This window comes from Gallus gallus, chromosome 4 (genome assembly GCF_016699485.2).
Source record: "Gallus gallus isolate bGalGal1 chromosome 4, bGalGal1.mat.broiler.GRCg7b, whole genome shotgun sequence".
NCBI classification, from domain to species: domain Eukaryota; kingdom Metazoa; phylum Chordata; class Aves; order Galliformes; family Phasianidae; genus Gallus; species Gallus gallus.
The window spans coordinates 43,863,215-43,887,551 of record NC_052535.1 but is presented as its reverse complement, the minus strand read 5'-3'; the positions used below and the strand labels follow the sequence as shown (position 1 = coordinate 43,887,551).

The 24,337-nt window shown below is 38.8% G+C and overlaps 1 protein-coding gene and 2 long non-coding RNA genes across 7 annotated transcripts in view; 2 read left to right on the top strand and 1 right to left on the bottom strand.

Moving 5' to 3' along the window:
* Nucleotides 1-7,987, bottom strand: part of WDR17 (WD repeat domain 17) — an 82,708-nt gene extending 74,721 nt beyond the window's left edge. For all 5 annotated transcript variants that reach the window (XM_040700192.2, XM_040700193.2, XM_046940687.1 and 2 more), the window contains exon 1: nucleotides 7,812-7,987. The gene's annotated coding sequence lies outside the window, so the exon portion shown is untranslated. The remainder of the gene's footprint in view (nucleotides 1-7,811) is intronic.
* Nucleotides 7,988-9,966: 1,979 nt separating this feature from the next.
* LOC124417895 lies at nucleotides 9,967-11,863 on the top strand. The gene is made up of 3 exons (XR_006939154.1): nucleotides 9,967-10,078; nucleotides 10,785-10,856; nucleotides 11,377-11,863. It is a non-coding gene; the product is annotated as an uncharacterized LOC124417895 (long non-coding RNA).
* A 5,938-nt stretch (nucleotides 11,864-17,801) lies between these two features.
* On the top strand, nucleotides 17,802-24,074 carry LOC121110562. The gene is made up of 3 exons (XR_005859876.2): nucleotides 17,802-18,281; nucleotides 20,343-20,406; nucleotides 23,748-24,074. It is a non-coding gene; the product is annotated as an uncharacterized LOC121110562 (long non-coding RNA).
* Nucleotides 24,075-24,337: the final 263 nt, after the last annotated feature.

The following is a 24,337-nucleotide window of genomic DNA, read 5'->3' as shown; positions in this document are numbered from 1 at the left end:
TACAGCATCTGAACACCTGCAAGTATGACGAGTTCTGTGCTAAAATTTACTGAAAACTACAAGCTAACCAAAGATCAGATCTGAACTCTGCTATGATTCCCTGATAATAAAGCTTTAAATTCATAGATATATAGTCTGAAATACTTTTAGTAGCAATATAAATGCTATCCATATATTGGATTCTGAACTGAAACAGAAATCAGCATTGAAGCTACCAGTAGATTGTGTATTCCGGTATTTTAAACTAAAGCAGGTTAGTGCTTCAAGCTTGATTTCAGAGTGCTTCCGAGCTCTGAAAATGAGGCGCTGTTTGAATCATTCTTATTTATTTGTCTTTTTCCCCCAAATATACTGTCTGTAAGAGTGGTTCACTGCACAAGAGCTAGTTCTAAAATATAAATTACTTCCAGAGTCATGTGGTGTGATGTGTTTTGGTTACGTAGGGAGTGCTTTCAGCTGGCAGAGGGAGGAGTGGCTGCAATGACTGCAAATGCAGAACATCTTATGCTTAACAACATTAAAACAAAAACAAACAAACACTGCATCTCCACTGCAGTGTGCAGAGCCTGAAGGGCTCAGCTACAGCCACCAGCAGTGGCTGGGAAATTTAGGAAGCCTAATTTTCACTAATTCATCAGAATGCCCGAGGAGGTTGTGGATGCCCCATCCCTGGAGGCATTCAAGGCCAGGCTGGATGTCACTCTGGGCAGCCTGGTCTGGTGGTTGGCAACCCTGCACATAGCAGGGGGGTTGAAACTGGGTTATCACTGTAGTCCTTTTCAACCCAGGCCATTTTATGATTCTATGATTCTAATGTATCTGCTGCTTTCCACTCTCTCAGCATAGCTTCATGTATCTGACTATTCCTTCTACAGAAAATTTCATGTCAGACTTTTTTTGTAAAGAAAAAGAATAGAAGTTGTATTATTCACATCATAATGAGAAATCCTTGGGAACCACACAATCCCAATTTCTGAAGTCCAGAACCCAGACAACCTGTATCTTCCTAGGCTGAATTGTTTCTTCAAAACAAATTATCTCCAAAGCTATTAACTGAATAATTGCAAAAGCTTGAACTGTTCAATCAAGAAAAAAACAAAAGAAAATAACAGTTTGAAGTGCCAAATATTAACTTGGAGTTGGTGGTCAACATGACCTACTGTCTCAGAAGAGCTGAATTCCCTCCTAACACCAGTATGTAACTCAGTGTCATTATCAGTTCCACTCAAGCACAGAGTTTTTCATGAAGGCAGTCAGGTAAGCAAATTAAGTTCTCAGACACACAGCAGGGAAGAAAAGCAGCAACACTTATACTTTCCAACCTCTTACTTGAGAACTATGACATTCAAGGGAAAAGCACCAGACCACAGAAAAATTAAATCAAGACACCCAATACATTTATGGAAAGTAGCATTCCCAGATTAACTAGATATTGCTTGCTGTTAAATATCACTCCAGTTCAACAGATACATACACAAGAACAAAAAGGAGCTTCCCACCATACTGCTGAAATTCCTGCAGACTTTGAAGACTTTGCCTTACCATAAACAATGTAAAGTGTGCAATTTTATGCAATATCAAACTACATCAGAAATACAGGTTCATTTCAGATACATCTATTCAAAAAACTGAAGAAATGCTCAACAATATCCTTGGTCTATGACTAAATGATAAAGAAGTCACTGATGTGCTAAATGAATCATATGCACATTAATACTGCTTTTCATAACCTAAAAACCACAGCTTGGAGTATATTAATACCACCACATTTAGGAAAGTCTGTTTCAGGCTGTTCTGCCTCTTGATAAAGGCACATTACTCAAGATTTTATATGGTATATAGCCTTATTAATTCAGCAGTAACTGGGATACATTGCTGTTCAAAGCCTACATCAGTTTTTTATGTTTCATAAATAGCATAGCATGCAGTCAACCAAAAATCCACTTGGCCCATCGTAACTCTGCAATGTGATGGAAAGCACTGTAATGATAGCAGAGTAGAAAAATCCCAGGCTGCAGCAAATGAGGATATGCCCAAATGTAGCAGCCATGGACATAGAAACAAAGAAAAGAATCTTTCTTTCATGAGGAATCTTAAATGAGGTCTGGGAAGGGGTGGCTCCTGGCTCCACCCCTTCTTGTCATTCAGGTAGACTGCATGCACCTGAGGTCCCCTGGGTTGGCCCTGCCTTCCCACCAGGTGCTCAATCACCAGTTCAAGCCATGACTTAACATTTCTGCTACACACCTGCGGCCATCATTCTTTGGTTCTCTCTTTTAAGGGCAACGAAAGCAACATCAAAGTCCTAATAGAGCACATTGATTTTTTGTTCAAGCGTTGGATGTTAATAAGGCATTTGAGTAGATCAGACCAAAAGAGACATCTTTGAGGCATATATAAAGTGTTTTATTTGCGTTACTGGAGATGAATGACCGGCCCCAATGTTTAATTGACTAGGCATAAATACAAAAAGAAAAATCAGCTAAGACAGATAAATGAAGCGATGGTAAATTGTGATCCTAGCATAAAAACACTGTAATCTGTCACTGAAGTTCAGAGCTACGAAATTCAAGATTTACAAAACTAATGTTTTTCTTGTACTGATATTAATGTTGATCTTACTTCTGGACACTTTATTGCAGGTAACTTTTCTCTCTGAGACTAAGTTCATTACAAAGACATATCCTCAAAAAAATCTGAAAGGATAAACGGAAGAGTATTGTGGCCTCAATCTCTAAACACTAAAACATATCCCTAAATATAACATTCACATACACTTTATCTGAAACACACAAGACAGAAGATTACCTCTGAAAATCAAGATCTAAATGACACTGAAATTAACAAGTAGACACTGTTCTCCCATATAATCTGACAGCTGCTGAAGTCAGCAATTCATTTCAGTTCTGATAAAATATCTTCAAAACCAGATGAGCAGTTACAACTTCCCTATCTTGATTTATCACTTCAGTTATCAAATTTTCTATTTTTTAATACACTATGTCAAATCAACTATGTATTACTATTTTTCTCCAAATGCATTTCTAGTAACTGCTTGTTTCTGTTTAAGATCTTACTCAGAAATTTTTAGGTATTTGACTATTTCAGAGACAATATGGACAAGTTTGTTGTACTCTTGCCCTAAATCAGCATAAAGCAGATTTTGAAATTAATAATGATTTTCAAGTAACTGGACATCAGAAATTATTACTTTATAAGTTCATCCCCCCAATTCACTTGGAACTTTTTCAGAGAATTCTGTCAGTCTGCGTCATAGATATTACTTCATAATATATTCCGTAATATTACTGTTAATTATTGACTAACAATATTTTAAAGATTAACTACCAGATTGCATTATTTTTTTTCCACATATTTTGAAGCCACAATATTAACAATAGGAATTAATGATAAAAAGACAAAAAAAGAAACACTAAAGAACAAAATGCTACGTAAAAATCCTTAGTTACTAGAGTATAGAAATCCACTGTTTTTCTTTCATAATACATATGGCAGTATGTAAATTCATTATATCAGTATCTATAGTAAAAAAAAACCACGTCTGGTTTTACTTACTAATTTGTGCTGTAGCAACTTTTACAGTGAGAACATGAAGCGTGTAATGATTGTTAATATCCTAAAATAAATCTGAAATTAGGATGCCTACAGTAAGGCTGTGCAATAAGCCATAACCAACCTAGGTCTCAGGGAGCCTGTCATATGAGGCCAGCAGGGAATTAGGTCTTTCCCCCCTACTCCTCCCAGACTACTGATGGCACAAAAGTAAGCATGTTGTCTCTCCTTCCCTTCTCACCCTCATTTGCCCTTTCCAAATAGTTATATGGATTTATCAAGACAATATAACATATAGGATGGCCAGGCCACCTCACAGTGATCAGAACAAGCTGTTAATAACAGCCATGAAACACCATCATCATCATTGCTAGAACTGTGCTGGCACGAGACCTTAGAACAACCTTCCTGTAAGAGTACAAGGACAAAAACGTAGCTAATTTTAAGACTAAGCTTTATCAGGTTATGAAGGAGATTAGGGTCTAGCTGCCAACAATAGCAGAGGATTGGACTTGATCACGCATCTTCCTAAGGTTATTCTGTAACTGGATCTGGAAGAACAAATTCAATGAAACTTTCAGTTACATTTTCTTTCTAAGAAAGTAACTTCAACATCTATTAAGAAAAAAATATATATAAATGAGCATAATTATATATGCAGTATCACTGTTACTGCTGTTTAGCAGACATTTCTATTTAAATTCAATGAAGAACTGTTACAACATCGAAGAAAAAGGAAAATTACATATCTTTGATTTTTAAGTTTCTTAATAAAGCAGAAATAGGAAGGCACACTGCTTATGTGTAGAGAAAAATTATAACCTTAACCAAAGCTAATTATATGCTGAAATACTGGTCTCCATCACAACACATAAATCAAATCTGGATGTAATCAAAGCTGAAGTATCCCAGTTTTTGACTATCAGAAAACAGATAATACAGCAAGAAATATGCTACGTCTATTTGTTATACCATGCCCATAGAATTGGTCCTGGTGTAGACAGCATGCAAGTTACGCCATTTTAACATGTTTTTTCAAAGGAAAAAGAAAAATCAAAAAAACAGTTCAGACTATAAAAATCTGTGAAGTGATAAAGAACATCTTTGAAAGAAAATATTTAAATAATATTTGCATGTTAAGACAATTGCACTTCTTATTCCATATCTGCCATATAAATGTACTGAAATATAAATTAGATGAGATAAATAACCTTAGTGTATTTAAGACATCTTAACATGTTAAGAATGTAGCAAAAACCAAACAATTTTCAGCATCAGAAGCACAAGCAAGCCCCCAAAGAACATAACTAACAGGGTGGAGAGAAAACTATGACAGAAAGAAACAATCCTGTCTACTTGCGAAACTCAAGGCAAGTATTTTATACCCCTTTAGCAGTGAGAGTTCAGCTGTGTCCCTGTGCAATTCATCATTTCTATTGCTAACAGATTATGGTTAGCTGAGCGAGGTTACGTAGAAAAAATACGGATGGCTAATTGACAACCCAAATTTGGAAAATTAGGTAAAGCTGGAAACAGATAAGATAAAAATGACTTTATCAGGAAAACAGCTGAACACTGGGGCATCTGTCTCCAGCATAATCTTCTAAAACAGAGATCTTCTGCCCTAGGAATTTTTACAGAACAGTTTGCAGACTTAACAGCTCACACAAGGGGCCACATGCTCTTAACAATCACAAACATCAACAGGAAATCCCCAAAACAAACCCATCATCAGAAAAGAAAGCACTTCATCTGCAACAAGGTTGCACTCCATTCTCTGGAAATCTGAATGAGATTGAACATGCTACTTGCATGTTCAAAACCAGCAAGAACAAAAAAAGATATAGATTACTAACAAATGATTACGGAGCTCTGCTCAACACTAACCACACGCTTTAGTAAGTCTTAATTTTTATAGCTAAGCATAGAAACTTATGAAATTTATCTCTGGAATCTCACATATCCTCTTTCATTCCATCATCAGTCTCTCATCACAGCTATTTTGAGAGATTTGGTAGAAACTAAAAAAGGAAATGAAGAAAGAGATTAGGCCCCAGGCTATCAGTAAGCAAAGCAGATCATGCCTCATTAAGAGGCATGTTGTCTAATGGGAGAACATAATGCAAACAGTTAAATACAAGACAAAAATAAAATTGAGGATCTTAAAACATAAATCAAAAGGATGGGATAAACTCCATCCCCCCAAACAAACTGCAAGTAGAGGTTAGTTTCAGGTAGGATATTAGGAAAAATTTATTCTCTGAAAGAGTGGTCAAGTACTGGAATGGGCTGCCCAGGGAGGCGGTTGAGACACCGTCCCTGGAGGTGCCCAAGAAACACTTAGATATTGTACTAAGGAACATGGTTTAGTGGGGAAATAATGGTGGTAGGTGGACAGTTGGACTGGATGATTTTGGTCTTTTCCAATCTTGGTGGTTCTATGATTCATAGGAAATCTTTATTTAGAGGTGGTGAGGCACAAAAACAGGCTGCCCACAGAAGTTTTATTTCTCCATCCCTGGAAGTATTCAAGGTCAGACTGGATAGGGCCCCGTGCAGCCTGATGTAGTGGTTGACAACTCTACCCCCAGCAGGAGGGTTAGAACTAGATGATATTCAGGATCCCCTTCACGCCATTCTATGATTCTATGACCTTGTCAAGGCGAGCAACCACAAAATATATTAGCAATAAATCAAGTTAGACAGTGCCTGCAAGTTATCTTAATGTTTTATATTACTTATGTTTCTTCACAAGTTCTTTACATCATCCTGCCCCCATATGGGCTACAACAATTGACTAGAGTTGACTATGGTCAATTGTCATATTGACTATGGACATTTTTGAACAGTTCTGACTTGTAAAACATAAATAAATGTAAGCACAAGAGTTAACATAACTGATTCATGCAAGACATTTGTTCTCTAACACATTTGAATGTATCTGTAACATATACAGCTACACCTGTAGTCGGGAAAGAAAGACAAGGTGAAAAGATATTTACACATGCCACAACCTAATGGTATTTCCATTATTTTAGTGCTATCAAAAATTAAGAAGTGCAAAGGTCAGCAACTGTAATTTAAAACAATGGGAATTGTAATTTATCATGATAACAGGCAAAACAATACCAGGCTAAATTCGAAATAACATCTGATTGTTTACCATACATGCTCATTATCAGAACTCTTCACTTTTAATGCCTCTGCAAATAGCAGGAAACTGCAGAATGTCAAGACAAAATTTTTATATGAGGTATTCATAACCAGAAAGCTCTATGCTTGTAATAGAGAAGAGATTTAAACCCTATATTTAATTAGAAAGAGACACAGTGGATTCTCTTTGATGTCTTTTAAGACCAAATGGATGTCATTCAAAAAATATATTCTTCAAACAACTGATTTGGGGCTGAAAACAAGTTTTCAGTTATTTATGTATTATATTATGCCGTAGTTAGGACAACTACTAAGAACATGAAACTCCTTACCAATTTTAAAATCCAGGTTTATGAAGCTTACTACTGCATTCCAAAAAACCCAGACTTGGATTCTACACTTGCTGTTTTCAAGACTTCAAAAGCAGTCTCACAAATTGCATGCAACCATTTCTACATAAAGCAGCACTTCTAAGACAGCAGAAGAATTTATTTAACAGAACTTTAAATACTTTTTTTTTTTTTTTTGTAGTGTCAACTGTCTCAAACTTATCTTCATGAGCTTGTTTGCTCAGACTGTACATTGCCTTTTTTTTGCTTGAAAAATGGTTAGGGTAGATTTAGACTGGATATTAGAAAGAAATTCTTTACTGTGAGGGTGATGAGACACTGGAACAGGTTGCCCAGCAAGGCTGTGGATGCCCCCTCCCTGGAAGCATTCAAGGCCAGGCTGGATGGGGTTCTGAGCAAATGGTCTAAAGGGAGGTGTCCCTGCCTATAGCAGGGGGTTGGAACTACATGATCGTAAGGGTTCCTTCCAACCCAAACTATTCTATGATCCTCCGCACTTGTTTTTGTTCCCCCCCACCCAGCACGGTAGGCATCTGAAGCACAAACAAGCCCAAAGCTCTCTCTTCCTGCAAAGGACAAATACTTTCCAGGTGTACTACTTCTTCTACTGCTAACCCCGTATTTACGAGTACCCGTTTCCACACGAGAACGCCTGTAGCGAGACACGCATAAAACAGAACACTGCTCAACACCACGCCAAAGCCCAACATCACCCCCCAGCATGACACTACGCACCTCCGACAGCCGCCCAGAACCCCGGCAGCTCCCCCGGGCGAGGCTGCAGGTAGGCGACAGAACACCACGCGCGGACAAACGAGCTCAGCCGCCGCCTGCGGCGGGGCAGGGAACGCCAAGACAAGGACCGGGCTGACGGCCGCCAGCCCTCACCTGCCTTCCCGCAGCGCAGGGCCAAAGCAATCCCGTCGCCCGGGCAACCCAACGGGCCCGCCCCGCCGCGAGCCGATTGGAGCCGCTGACGGCAGCTCGGGGAGAGCCGCCGAGGGGCGCGCGGGAGGCTGGCTGTGCCGCTCCGCGTCAGTTGATCGGCGCCAGGTAGGGGGCTTGTAGCCTTTCTGTCATGGCGGCGGTGAGGCGCTGCAAGTGGGAGGAAAGGCAAATTTCCTGCAAAGGAAGGAAAGGCAAATTGTGTGCGCTCCCAACCTCAGGCGAAAGAACATGCAGGATTTCATTTGTAAGATAACATGAATCTTGAGCCACTGAGCTGTCTGTGCTTCCTTTCTGAACACCACATTACACACACAATAGAATCATAGAATTCCTCAGGTTGGAAAAGATGTTAAAGACCATCAAGTCCAACTGCAACCTAACCATACTACCCTAGCAACTCTCTGCTAAATCATGTCCCTGAGCACCACATCCAAACGGTTTTTAAACACATTCAGATGACTCAACCACCTCCTTGGGGAGCCTATTCCAGTGCTTAACAACCCTTTCTGTAAAGAAGTTTTTCCTGATATCCAACCTAAAGTTACCCTGGTGCAACTTGATGCTATTTCCCCTCATCCTGTCACCAGTGAGAAGAGACCAACCCCGCTCTCACTGCAATCGCCTTTCAGGTATTTGAAGAGAGCAATAAGGTCTCCCCTCAGCCTCCTAGTCCCATCAACGTCCCAATACTGATCAGGTATTTCACATGAGTTTTTAGATCACAGATCTTTACTAGACACTCATTTAACTACACCCCTTTGCATCTGCTTGTTTTTTCCTCTTCTACTCTTCATTTGTTTGTGCAGCTGGATGGTGGCTTTGCAAACTTGTTTACTGAACAACTGCTTTTCCTTGAATTATTTTTCAGACCAAATTATTTCCTGATTCAATTTACTGTATCACCATTATAGTAATTTATATTACTGCAGTACAAATGGTGAGGCAGTAGCCCACAAATTACAGAACAACAGCTTCGTTCATAGATTCACCGAGGTTGGAAAAGACCTCAGCTCATTCTTTCCCTTACCAGAGCTCCGTATTTTCTCCTTCCCCTGTTGTTAAACTAGAATGTAAATTATTCATCCTATATATGCATAACACAATAAAAGTAGAAATAAAACTTTAAATTGAGTCAAAAATGGAGTGTCATTTTCCACTGTTTGTAGAATCAATGAGTACTTAAAACTTTGGTGACTTTCATTTCATGTCTGTGACGTGACTGACTTCCAGTGAGAGTCAGCAAACAATATTTTACTTTAGTTTTTTACTGGGAATGTTCTATTTCTATGAGTGATCATATGATATCATTATTTTGCTGCCTGGCAGTGTTCATGCATTTTTCTACCTCATGTAGGACTCAGACTAATGATTATTTTTTCCATTGTTGCTGAGAATTGCTTACTGAAAGGTGTCAGAAAAAGAAAATGCTTGAAAGATATTATATTCATTACTCTTAGTTTATGCATTTGTTCTGTTAGATGCATACAGTCTTTGCTGTGTCTAAAATAAATAGTTTTAAATAATCCAGAATAAACTCCTTAATAGGAGCTGCCACCTTGGTAGTTACAGCAGTATGTCTGCCTAGTATTAACTCATGAGAATTGAGTATCTGTCACCGAATCCAACAATCGTAAAAGAGATCAGACCAAGATAGAAAGCCCCACTTGCCTTAAAGACTTGTCCTCATTAGATTTTGAAAATAGAGGTTCTGTATGACCTAAGGAGTTCCAAGATGACAGATTCCTTCTGGCAGGTGATTATCACTAGTTTTCCAAACTTTCCCTCCTTGAGCTTAAAACCATTCCCCCTTGTCCTATCACTGTCTACCCTCATAAAAAAAGTTGTTTCTCCTCCTGCTTATAATCTCCTTTTAAATACTGGAAAGCTACAGGGAGGTTTCCTCCCAGCCTTCTCTTCTCCAGCCTGAACAAGCCCAGCCCCCTCATCCTGTCTTCATTAGGGAGGGAGGTGCTCCAGACCTCTCATCATCTGCCTCTACAGCTGGAGGAAGTCTTCCTTTGATCACGTGGTCTGTAATAGACCACTAGCACCAGGTACCCTTTGGTAATCCTGTCCCTAATTCTTTCCCACAGGCTCTCAACCTGCTCCTCACCATTTCTTAGAGGGAGCTGCTCACAGTCTATCTACTCTTTAAAATAGAAGGTAACTCCCCCACCCTTCCTACATAGCCTATCCCTTGCAAAAAGGTGATATCCCTCCATAGTGGTATTCTAGCAATGGGAAGAATCCTGCCATGTTTCTGTGATAGCAACCAGATCATAATTTTCCAGATACATCACGGTTTTCAATTCCTCCTGCTTATTTACCATGCTGCATGCACTGGTGTGAAGGCACTTCAGCTGGGCTTTCTGACACACCACCTTTCTAGAGGAGCCCTCCATCAAACCTCCAGGAGGAATGTGAAGTTTTCCCTCGCTGTTTCCAAGAGGGGCATGACAAGGTTAGAGTAAGAAGGTACCTAAACTGCCATTGCAGTGTCTCTCACAGAGAACCTGTTTGCTAGGTCCCTTCAGGCTACACCGTGATGCAGCTACCCCTTGGTAGAAGGATAAACTCTGCCAGCTCATTGTAACAGGCAGCTTATTATGGGTAATTATGGCACCTCCATGACCTTGCTTTCATTAAAGTTGCAATGGGTATCTTTTCTGTTTAACAGTGGAAATAATTAATAGAGTTGTTTTCTTGTAAGAAACCTTCTTATGGTAGCTCAAATAACCAACATGGGGAAACTTTCTACAGACTCCACAGTGTACTACCTTGCTGATGGAAACCCATTTGATGAAACTTGGGATTCCTAGCATCTAAAGGGAGGTAAGATTATCTATACTATTATTTATTTTTGTTATCTCTAATAAATAGCCTTTTAAATGATACTTTACAGACTCTTGGTGCAGCTCTTACTGGGATCATAACTGAGCAGAAACTCCTCATGTAGAATACTTTTTTTTCCTCCAATTTAATTATTAATTTATTTATTGTTCAGAAATATGTGGATTATCTAGCCTGTTGCAAAAAAAAAAAAGTAACTTCGTCAGTATATTGACGCTAATTACAACAAATGCCTTTGAAACCAAAAAGTGCTGAGGCTGATTTTGTTCCCTTCCCCAGGCATGGCAGATATGCTGACCCAACTAAGCCTCCCTAGACGGTGTTTCTATGTTAGGCTAAGTGGCTACTGAATGACCCCCCCTCCATGTCCTGTTACACTAGCTTGCAGGTATTGTGGAGGGTGGTACAAGAGGATGTACAGATGGTCCTATCTGATGTTTTGACCAGTCCTTTGTGGACATTTTACACATTTTAGATAACAAATTAATGGTTGTATTGCCAGGAAAGAGATGACCTTTAGCTGAGAGACGTGGTTTATGGGGAGGAAAAAGGATATGAAAGCACAGCAGGAAGCAAGGTTTGCTGAACCTCTTCACGGATTGGAACTCTGTGCAGCATGCCATAGCCACCTTGAAGAGGACTGTCTGATGCTGGCACACCTCAACCATCTTGGCATCTGAAGGGACTTAGGGTTAACTCATAATTCTTACTTTCTAATTATTCAGTAAATAGCATATGCCTTCCTATACATATTGAGACACGTTTCTTACTGAGATCCAGAAAGAACATTACAACTGACTTACAAATTGTTGGGAAGTTGTTCTGAAATATTACCAGTCATAAACCATGGTAGTGCTGTGAAGCAATGGAAAACACAGCAATGACAGCAGAGAAGCAAAGTCCTAGGGTGCAGCAAGTGAGGATATGCTCAAATATGGCAACTGTGGACACAGAAACAAAGGAAAGAATCTGCTTACCCTTGGAAGGCCTCAGGTACACTGGAATCTCCAACAAGGTCATAGAATTGCTCAGGTTGGAAGAGACTATAAAGATCATCGAGTCCAACTGCAACCTAACAATACTACCCTAATGATCCTCTACTAAATCATGCCCCTGAGCACCACATCCAGACAATTTTTAAACACATCCAGGGATGGTGACTCAACCACCTCCTGGGGAGCCTATTCCAGTACTTAACAACTCTTTCTGTAAGGAATTTTTTCCTGATACCCAACCTAAACCTCCCCTGGTGCAACTAGAGGCCATTTCCCCTCGTCCCCTCCAGTGAGAAGAGACCAAGAAGACCCTATCTCACTATAAGCATCTTTCAGATATCATCTTTCAGATATCATCTTTCAGATATCATCTTTCAGATATCATCTTTCAGATATCATCTTTCAGATATCATCTTTCAGATATCATCTTTCAGATATCATCTTTCAGATATCATCTTTCAGATATCATCTTTCAGATATCATCTTTCAGATATCATCTTTCAGATATCATCTTTCAGATATCATCTTTCAGATATCATCTTTCAGATATCATCTTTCAGATATCATCTTTCAGATATCATCTTTCAGATATCATCTTTCAGATATCATCTTTCAGATATCATCTTTCAGATATCATCTTTCAGATATCATCTTTCAGATATCATCTTTCAGATATCATCTTTCAGATATCATCTTTCAGATATCATCTTTCAGATATCATCTTTCAGATATCATCTTTCAGATATCATCTTTCAGATATCATCTTTCAGATATCATCTTTCAGATATCATCTTTCAGATATCATCTTTCAGATATCATCTTTCAGATATCATCTTTCAGATATCATCTTTCAGATATCATCTTTCAGATATCATCTTTCAGATATTGGAAGAGAGCAATAAGGTCTCCCCTCAGCCTCCTTTTCCCCAGACTGAACAGCCCCAGTTCCTTCAGTCTCTCCTCGTAGGGCATATTCTCCAAGCCCTTCACAAGCCTCGTTGCCCTTCTTTGGACCTGCTCCAGCACCTCAAGGTCCTTGCCTCCCCCTGCCAACCATTAAATGAGATCTGGCTGCATCCCTTCCGGTCACTCGGGTACATTGCATGCTCCTGAACTCCCCTGGGTTGGCCCTGCCTTCCTACCAGTCACTGGTTCAAGCTGTGACAGCATTTCCACTACAATCAGAAACTTCTGTAACCTTCCATCAGTATTCTACAGACTTCAGAATCAGAATTGGTTTAAAAGTATCAAAAAAAAAATCAAACACATATAAACAGAACACAACTGTCAGTGCTAATCGTAGGTGGCTCCTGAAAGCATCTGCTTCCAAAGCATCTTTTTACATCATGTAATCCTTCTAGAAAAGTCCATGTCTGATATTCTGAAGAAAGACAAAATGTAAGAAGGTCTCTTAGATAAGATGAAGAAATGTTTTCCCCTCCATTACACTAAAAATTGCAGGTAAACTAGTAGTTGTAACATCTAAGATTTTTCCAACCATACAGGAAATATTGTTTTATTGTTGTTTTCTTTTTCTAATATTTACAAGAAGAAAGAGAGAGAGACAGGTATTAACTTTCCTATCACTCAGTCCCACTAAAAACACCTCCTATTTCACAGGCAGCAATCATCTTTTCTCTCAAATGATTTATTTCATACATTTCAAATTAAACTTGGGCAAGTATTCTCAACTTATATTTAGCAGTAAATTAAACCCCGCGAGCTCACTTTCTTTTTTCCTATCTTGGAACTAATATGAATTCATAGATAAAGAAGTCTATGAAGTATTCGTTGACTCAGAAGCTTTGTACTGAGTTGCTTATATTTTATAACAATTAAACCCTGTTTTTTTTTGGTCTTAGATAATGGCAGAAAACAGGAATAATTTAGATCATTAATAATACACCCTTTTTTTCTATTCATTCTCAGAAATTCTTTGCAGCTAGAAACAATGAAGAATATATTGTCAGCTCTACTACAATTATTATGCCTTGGCTTAAATTTATCCTTGTATGAGATGCAAACTCTTATCACTTACAACAAATTTGGGTAACCCCATGATGAGGTCACAAGAAATGAGGCTTGAGGTGCCATGAGACAGGATGAGATGCCACAGGTCTGTATGAGGTGCAGTGAAGTACAGTGAGTCCCAACACTGGTGTAGAAGACTGGGAGAAGAGACAGCAAGCCTGGCTGTGCCCTTACAGTCTGTAACCATGGCTACCCTCAGATGGCTGTGGGAAGCCACAGCCAGCATGGTAGTGGGATGTCTTTTCTCAAAATCAGTCTTCAGCTCAGGATAAAATGTCTGGCCATTATTGAAATTGCTACAGAGGCACTTGCTTGCATTTTATATCTTGCTTGTATCATGCATTCACATAAGGCAGTTTCTGAGGGCTTATTTATGCGTATTTGTACAGGCTGAAGCTACAAGTGTTTTAATGTCAGGAATGCACTGGAATGTAATCTGGGCTAAGGCCCAGATCCATAAGTCTGGAGACTGAAGGTCCTGCTTTTGCTAGCAAAGTCTTTCTGTCATGCTCTAACAACCCCAACTGGATGCAAACAGGGTTCATTTAGTGAGTTCAGACTCAGTGCCATGGCTAACACTGATTCACATACAGACTGTGAAGCTCTCTGGGGCATACAGTGTGTGTAGGGGGCATACAGTGTGTGTAGGGGACATTCAGTGGTGCTGCATTCTTCCTCAGCAGAGCCTGCAGCATGTGTAGGGGCAGACCTCACTGCTTTGTGAGAATGAGATTGGAAATTGGCTAGAGTCTGCTTTCCATTTGTACTAGAGCTTTGTTTTTGAGATAGCCCTGTGAGTTCACTGGCTGTACACTGGATCATGAGGGAGAGCTAGAGTCTAATCTCTGTCCTGGATCTGTGAAGTCATCACTTTACTGTTCCATGTCCTTCCTTATACTTCAGTCGTACCCTACTGTTCTGTTTTCTTGCTACTTCTTTCCTGCCCTATTCTGTTTGTCTTGAGTAGCCTTTCAGGGACCAGGCACATATTCATTTTCAGCCTTCTTGCCTTACTGTGCTATTTCTAGGGGCTATTTATTGTAGCAGGACTGGCAGTCCTGCTGGCAGGAGTTCTACTTGAATTTTTATTGTTTTTTTCCCCTTTTATAATTTTCTCTTAACCACAGGTTGAAAGCTGGCAACTTGGAAGTATGGGATAATATTCAACCTCAAGTAATGCAATACCAGGGTATGACAGTTTGGTTGAAGAGTCAGAAAAGCAGTTGGAGTTCACACATTCTTCTTCTATGTAGTGCAGTGTTCTAAGAATTAATCGTTCATATGCAGAGAACAAAGTAGTAAACAACAATTTCATTTGATACTCATCTCTTTCCAACTTCATTCTTACTCTCTTTCCCACCACCCATCACCTCAGTGCCACTCTAATCCTTCAGTACTCATTGAATAAAATAGGATATTATATTTCTTGTCAAGTGCTTTCATGCAGGTGTAATTTCTTCATGCTCGCTTACTCATTTCTGGAGGCAAAATCAGTGTTTTGCAGGAGAGCAACATAGTGAATGTAACTGGAACTGAACTAAGTTCCAGAACGAAGATGTTGTTGTTTTCAAATTGGTAAAATTATGGTATCTACCTTAAATAAAATGTCCTATAACAGTCTTTATAGAGGCACTGCACCTTAAATCTTGCCTTTTAGAAAGCGTTATGGTATTTTGATATTGGGTTAATGAATTCTGCCTTTCATTATATCAAGCAAAAGTTTTGTCATTTTCAGTGGGGACAGGATTTCACTTGGAGGTGACTGAAACAGAGAGGTGTATAACAAAGTCAGTTTTGAAGGCACTGTGACTTCAAAGTTTACTGAAACCTCAAACATACTCTCAGGGAAGCACAGCAGAACTACTGTGGTAGATAAATGCATTGTACCATTTCAGTGTTAAGTTTTGGAAATTGTATGTTTTTGAGCTCTAAGTAACTCTACTTTTGAGAAATGTTGCAGTAGCTAGACAAATGTATCTGGTTGTATCACTGTTTTCATCTGTCACGTAATTTTTCATATCTTAACCAAAGCAGAGCAAGGAAAAGGCAAAATTTGTTCAAAACTTGTCTGACGCAAGCTAGTTACAATATTTACGTGCACAGTTTTTTACCTTTTGAAAGCTTTCATTTGTGTACAAGGATATCCTAGGTTGATGTATGCCAAACCTAGAAGAATAGCTAATACATTGTGTTTTATATGGCTATATTAATTTTCTTTATATAGTCATCACAAGTTATTGGGTTTTTTTTGACTGCAGTGCCAAACTACTGAAGAGTGTGATTCTAAATTACTTAAGTAAAAAGCAAAAGAGAAATAAATGATGAATGTTAGGATTGACATGTTAATCATCAACGTTAAAGATCAACTGTTAACTTCCCACTAGCTCTCACAAAAAATCTGAAACCTTCAAAAGCATAGGAAAAGAATAGCTTCCTTCTTATATATAAAATTTTATAAGAGTAGAAAAAAAATGCTTTGGGACTTCTGTGCTGTTGCTGGGAAATGTTGCTTTCATCTGAACAATTTTAAATGTGGAACCAAAAACCAATTGACCAGAGATCTTATGTATTCTGTCTCTTCCTAATCTTATCTACAAACTCAGTCTTATTCATTCATTGGTATTAGTGCAATTGTGTATTATTTTCCTTTCCCTTTTCCTTTCTTCTTTTCTTTCTCCCTCCTTCCCTCAAATCCATTCCTTTCTTCCTTCCTCCTTTCCTCTCTCCCTCCTTTTGCTTTCCATTCTTGCTTCTTGCTACTTTTACTTGTAGCTCTGGAAAAGATGAGCCAAGTGAGTTTTCCTTTCAGACTGCAAATCTTGCAGCTTTCAGAACATTATTTTCCAGTAATGGATTCAAAGCTTTTGCCTTGCTGTTGAGAGATCCCATCTCCCAGCCTTATCAGCTCTGCTTGCTGAGGCTAGCTACTTCATTCGGCACTACTGAGAAATGTAGAAAACAGCAAGATTTATTTAGAGGATGGAGAAGTGATTTTTCAGTGCTTTTGGAATCTTAAAGATGAACATAAAATTTGTTGATTTTGTCGTCTTGTTCTCAGAGGAATCAGTGCACCAGCAAGAACTATGGGCTGGTTCTGCTTTATTTGTTTATTTTTTTCCTTGATAGGTTTTGTTTTCCTATAAGTTGCCTATGTTACCTGTGCAACAGGGTGGTAGTTGGTCCTGTAAAAACATACAAGAGTGATAGCATTACTGGCTGCATATGAGCACCTCTATACCTCAATCAGGGGAGGGTTTCTCTCAGGCCTCCTTTTCATTTCTGCAATGTTCTGTAGCATGGAAATGGAGAGTAACACAGTTCATCTGAGCAGCTATTACAGATCTGTACAAAAAAAGAAAAAGCTTGCTGAAGCAGTTGATCATTATGAAAGTTAGCTGATGAAAGCTTCTGTGCTGTGATTACTATTGTAAAGCTGAGGTAAAAAACAGTCCCTGAGAGCAGGGGAATGCTGCAAGTGCTCCTTTCTGCTCTCTGTCCCTCTGAGGTTTTGAGGCTCCTCCATTTCTTCAGCGAACTCCAGAGGACAGACTGGGGTTCTCTGGTCCCAGGAACTGCCAATTTTGGTATCCTGTAGAGCAGCAGGGAAGCATGGATAATAGGTTTGTGGCAAGCTCCCCTTTTACAGCAAGAGCTGACAAAAATATAATAAAAAGTGTGGCTCTTTGAAGCCACTCATTACAATAAATAAATAAATAAATACAACCCCCCCCCCCCCCCCCCCCCCCCCCCCCCCCCCTCTATTTTCTCTATAACAGCTGACTTCATATTTAAAGCACCAATAAATAAACACCTACGTCCTGCAAGTCCCAGCGTTCTCATTGCCTGTATCCAGGAGACGTGGCTCAGGATTCCCAGAGCCTCAGCAGGCGGTGCACCCAGCAGAGGGCAATGCGCCTCTGCAAGCCGCTGCGAGCCTTCTGCTCCAGGGTCGGAAGTCTGCCCTTCGGTTCCATTTGTACACATTTTCATAACCTGCTTCCCATTTTTTCATCTCTCCCCTTAACTAAGGGGAGCTTTCTCTCACGGAGAATTCGTAAACAGTGTGCAGTTTTCTGGATAGAAAGCATTGGAAAAGCAGCAGAACAAAATGAAAACGAGAACGTTATCTAGAATATTTTTCTTACCATCCTGCCTTTTCTTCATTACTTTTATTTCTTTCACTTTCCTTTAGCCTATGGTAGTTACTATTAAAAAAAGAGAAAAAAAGTAACAAAAACCCAAACAAACCACCAATGACTACAAGATGTGTTTTTTAGGTGAGTGGAAATACTTTTTCTATGAGGATTTCTTTGAATGAAGTCAGGCTGTTTAATGTTTTTCTGAGGACATGCTGCACGTGCTTGCACCTGCCTGCCTGCAGGTAAAGAACTGGAGAATAAGATAAAGGTGTTATAGAGAGCACATTATGGAGATGTTTTTCAAAGTTGCTTTGTGTTAACTTCCGCAAACTGACACTTTGTGCTAACTGCTGACTTGAAGTACAGCTTGGTTATACAAATACTCCAAATATTGTGAAATGGATTATTATGTCTTGATAAGACAAGGTCTTTTGTCTCGATACCAATGTCATCTTATGTGCTTCTTCTATTCAGCTTCCCTTGGTTTCTAGCAAGTCTTTTCAAGAGCTTCAGATTCTCAATCTCAGTCTCTCTAAAAACCTCAAGGAAGGATTGCTCTTTGCTCTTTTCCCATGGTCTTTGGGTCAGCAGGTTTATATACAGATGCAGGCTTAAGAAAAGTTTACAGTGTCATAGCTGGCATTAAAAAAAAAAAAAAAAAAGAAAAAAAGAAAAAGGAAATGTACGCCCCATCCTTTTTATTACAGGAGATTTTAACTGTGATGTAATGTGAGGCTGTGGTGCTGATTACAGTGTGATAATCAACTTGGGTAAAAATACAAAGTTCTGATAAATGACTGAAGATTGCTTGTAATGTTAATGACCAGTTTTTCAATCAAGGTACTGCTGATTCCAGTTTATTTAGAAATGCTGAGTTGTAAGCTGGAATTTGGGAACTGTAGTCTGTTATGTTACTGAGGACTGGCTCATACATATACCTGTACAAGGAGACAGAGTGAAAAATCTATTTTCCTCTTTGTCAGAGCCTTCCAACCCCAGTTTTGTATAGAAAATACTGCATAATGGGGCATTAAGTATTAACTGGGGAATTCTCTCTCTTCAGTTGTGCAAGAGTCACAGCTTTCACAGACTAGTAGCTTATCTCTCAACTTTATTATTTGTTCCTAGACATGAATATAGTTGAAAATTTTGAAGTGGGTTTATGTTCAACTCCACAATAAAATGGCAAAATATCGTCTAACTTTCCATGCTACCTCTATGGGAATAACTTTTTCTTTTAAGTGTATTCTGTGAGATGAATTGTTTTCTTAACATCTTTTAGAAGGCATGAATTAAAGCGTTCTCAGATAGCGTTCTGCCAAAAAAATAAATTACATTGTCATCAGGAAAATTTAAGCAACTGTAATTACAGTGTTGTTCTTACAAGGCCTGTCAGTGATTCTGTTTTAAATACAGAATCAGCCATAGCCAGAGGAAGAACACAAGCTCATTAATTTAAGAATTTATTTTTGTATGATTTTTTTCTAATTGGAATATTTGTAATTCTTCATTGTGAAGCATGTGGAGAACCTCAAGTACTCAACTATTTCTTTTCATCAGCTAGCAAATAATATCTGTGCACTTGAAAAATCATTAATATAATAATGCAATCTGGTGTAGCTGCCAAAAATAGAAACTCCTTTTAGTTGTAGTAGTGGTTTAAGATACTGTAGCTGTCATTTCCAAGGGCAGAACCCTAAAAAGAACAGCTTAAATGTTCTCATGCTTGTTCTTCATCTTCTGAAATTGCTTCCTTGTAATGAAGGAAATGCAAATGTGTTATTGATGTCACATCTGGGCTCTTTCCAGTTTCAAGAACAGTCTCCTCATGCTGTATCCTGTGCTTCTCAGTCTACATGGAATTATTTCTTTCATGTAGATAAGCTTCTGCTGCTGCCAGTCAGCATGCATTGGAAGTTGCAAAATGCTAATGTATGCTCTGTACGTTTGGTAGAAACAGATTTAAAAAATGCGGGTGATTTGTATAGTGCTTTGAACTTGCACATAGTTCCATTAATATGTAGATATTTCTATTATCAGTCATCATAGTCTGCATAATATAGTGGTAATCCAGTATAAGAGCACATTTTAAACTGCCACTATGCAGTATTAGAGCTGTGCTCAGTTGAGGCAGAGCCATGGCATGAGCTCTCAAAACTCACTGTTGATACTGGCTGTTGTGGTCCAGGACTTGCTACAGATAAGTAGAACTGACTGATAGTAGGTGCCAGTGGCATTATGCCAATGTACCCTGATTCTTGCCAAGGTAATTTTTTTTTTTATTTTTTATTTTTTTTTTTTAGTTCTGGTAGATAGCTGTTTCTAAGCGCGTGAAGCAGTGCAGCAGTTGCTTCAGACGTTGTTAAGGTAAGCAGTAGCTCAACAAACTTGTAATAATAATTTCTCAGTTAAAAAAATAGCATATCTTACTAGTAGCAAGCTAGAGGGAGTGTGTTGGAGGAGAGTGGTTCCATAGTGTTGCTTGTGGAATAAGCAGCACTTCAGTTATCTCTGGAAAGATAAATGCTCTGGAACGTGACAAAGTCTTTTTTGTGGTATATTCTTTAATTTCTTTTGAGAAACCTGTTTCTAGTAGTGAGACTGGTCAGAGAATTGTCAGATATTCTTTGATACTGAATGAGACAGCTCAGGCAATCATTGAAGTTATTACTGTAGGGAATGATAGGATGATAAAAACACGAGTGAATGAAGGAACAGATACTTGTGTAGGAAAAAAGTGAATATTTTGCTAGTGACACTTCCATTTAGGAGTTCTTCTGATAACCAAGCTGCTAAAATTTTACAGGTATTCTAGCTAGATGTAATTTCTGTATCCTAAGTGCTAATGCATTTTAGTGATGTATTTAGACTACTGTGTCCAGTTCAAGGTTCCCTAGTTCAAAAAAGACAAGAATCTCCCAGAAGGTGTGCAGCAGAGGGCCACAAACGTGATAAAGGGCCTGGAGCATTTCCCATATGAGGAAAGGCTGAGTGACCTTGGTCTGTTCAGCCTGGGAAAAAGAAGACTAAGAGGGGATCTAACAAATGTTTTTAAATATCTAAAGGGTGATGGGAGGCTAAGCATCGAGAGTGAATGAGGCCACGTTCTTCTCAGTGGTGCACAGTGACAGGACAAGGAGCGATGGCCTAAAACTTGAACATAGGAAGTTCCATACAAACAAGTGGAAGAACTTCTTTACGGTAAAGGTGACAGAGCACTGGAACAGGTTGTCCCAAGAGGTTGTGGAGTCTCCTTCTATGGAGATATTCAAGACCCATCTGGGTGCTTATTAGCATGACCTATTGTAGGGAACCTGCTTTAGCAGGGAGGTTGGACTTGACAGTCTCAAGGTCCCTTCAAACCCCAGCAAGTCTGTGATTCTGTGAAATGATTACTTACTACTGCTGACAAGGGTGTGACTTCAAATGCAGAAAATGTTCAATGTAGACGCTGTATAGATCACAGAGATTGAATTTAAAGATGTGTAAGGAAAACTGCTATGATACTGAAGTGATATTGTTATGATGAATGTTGATGAGGTCCCACTGAAATTGCAAGTTCATCTATGTTTCCCCCCCTCTAGCACAGGGATGCAGCACTGTTAGGTCCTACAGAGGAGGAGTTTTGGTAGTTGGAGAGACACCTTTTGAAGCTAAAAACACAGGCCAAAGCAACAGAAAAAAAAAATTAAAAAGGCTTTGTCCTTTGAAGTGTTGCTCTGCATATACTGTTTTATCCATATTTGCTTTGGTGAGGAGAGATCAGGAACGGCTCAGGAAAGCACTGTAAGACATTTTGGGAGAATGAAGAAACAAATTGATTTCTTGAAAAGAGACTTTAAATGTTCTCAGGTCAGTAGATTCCCAGACCTCTATACCTAGAGTGATAGCTTAGGGGAGAAAAATATTACCTGTAATAGAAGAAAAATGAGCTGAAATTCAGGTAAGCAACATGGGACTGCTAGAGGTGCATCCAAAGTTTCTGTTATTGTGAGAGGCCATTTCCCATTTTTTCCAAAAGCATTTGATCACTATGAGGTCTCTAGCAAATGGATAAAGCAAATAGCATACCCACCTTCAAAAAGGTTTGGAAGGAAACCTGGGGAACAGTGTAAAAGCCAACCTCGATTCTTGGGAAGATTATGGAATAAATCTTCCTGGAAGTCATTCTCGGGCACAAGATTGTAAAGAAGGTAATTGAGAACAGCCACCATGGATTACTAAGAACAAATCATGCCTGACTAACCTGATTACATTCTGTGATGAAGGAGCTGGCTCTATGGACAAAGGGAGAACAGCATAGGAATTTTACCTTGACTTAGGTATTTTGACGTGATTTCTTGTAGCACTTCTGTAGCCAGATTGAAGAGAGACAGGCTGGAGGCCACAGGATGGTTGAGAAAGCCACTGCACTGTATTTCTTGAAGAAGTAAACAGCTTGAAGCCTAATTTATGGCTGGTTACAAATGACATTCTTCAAGGTTTGCTACTGATGCAAATATTGTTTAATGTTTTTATCTTTGACATTGATGATGGGATGGAAGGTACTCTTTACCGTGCTTATGAATGACAGTGAAATGGGTGGGGAAGAGAGGTGATCTATACATAGGACTGTAGGCAGGGCTACTATTCAGAAGGACATTGACTAGCTGTAGGAGTGAACCAAAAAGGTATTTGGTGAAATCTGATAAAAACAGGTGCAAAGTCCTGCATCCAGGCTGAAATAAACTCATTCAATGGCACAAACCGGTGAGTGGCTGCCTAAGGAACAATGCTGTGAAAAAGAATCTGAGAGCCCTGGTGAATGGTGGTATTAAGTATGAGCCAGTATTTGGTAATGAAAGCTATCTCTATCCCTGGCGGCCACAATAATTGTAGCCAGCATAGCAAGGTGCTCTTGCTTCCACAAGGAGATTGGTAAACTAGAGAAAGATCAGCAGACAGCTACCAGAATGGCTAAGGGGATGGAGCACAATGGAGATTTATTAAGGAAAATATAGATCTCTTATTTTATAAAGGAGTAACAATATACAATTAGTTAATACAAAGTGATCGTTAAAATTACGTGCTTTTAACACCTAAGGCTGTGTGGGCTAAGAAACTAACATGAAAACAGAATCTATGTGCTTCATAAGAAGCAGTATTCTTTCCAAACATAAAAAGGTTAATAAAAAACAAAGTAGTATCTACCCTTAGTATTCCAATTTGCATTACGGAGAAGATGAAAAATAAACAGATTAGAGGAGTTTTATGACTGGTATATTCAGTATTCTCCTTTTAGATTTATTCTAGTGTGCCTTGGTTTCCATAGCTACTAGTTTAATCATGATGCACAGAGCTATTTCTAATTACAGTATATGCCAGCATAAAATTAATTCTTTGAGTATCTTAAGTAACAAACAGCTTGCAGCTTGTTCTTTGGCATTCTATTACCACACATCCTGAAGTAGCATAACACATCGTATTTGACCTGTTCAATTTTATTAGAAATAAGTCTTTAAATATATACCTGCTTTGATCTGTGTCAAGGGAGTGTATTTGATGAAGGAATGTATTGTATCCAAGGCTGATGTATTAATTTTATATGGTATGACTGAGCATCCATTACAATCCATCTTGTTTTCACATAGTTTTCAATCAATGTGAAATCTGTAATGTCTTTGTATTCTTTCTATACATTCTTTAAATAGGTATTTTTTTCTTCGCAGAATAATAGAACAGATTACATATACCTTCTGTCCTGAAGATCTTGACATATGCAGGACTCAGGTTCCAAAACAGAATGCAGGTGAAGTAGACATACATTCAAGCATGAATTAACTCAGTGATTGCAGGTACGTCATAAGTGAAGATAGGTCATGTACAAAGTGCTAAACATACAATGGGAAATTTAGTGGCAGTTGATGATCAGTGCCATTGAAAACTATGCCAAATCTTGTTGATCTTTAGTTATTAAATACAACAGTTATTTTACATTTTTGGTGTACAATCTCAAATTACTATTCAAAGAACAGTTACAATTTATTTCCTTATTCAACTCTTTTCCCCTTCCCAAGCCCTGGCTGTATTCAAACATTATCTTCCTAAACGTGTTTCTACAACATAAGGTGGCATGAGAAGAATCAGAACTGTTGGAGTTCTTGTCTAGCAACAATTTGAAATTTGACTTTTAACTTGTCTTTTGATAATCTGTGTTGTCAGGAATCCAAAATAGTATTTCCTTTCGTGGTTAGGTCAACATAGGGATTTACAGATTGACAGAGATTTGAACTCTCAGGTAACAGTGACAGGATGAGGG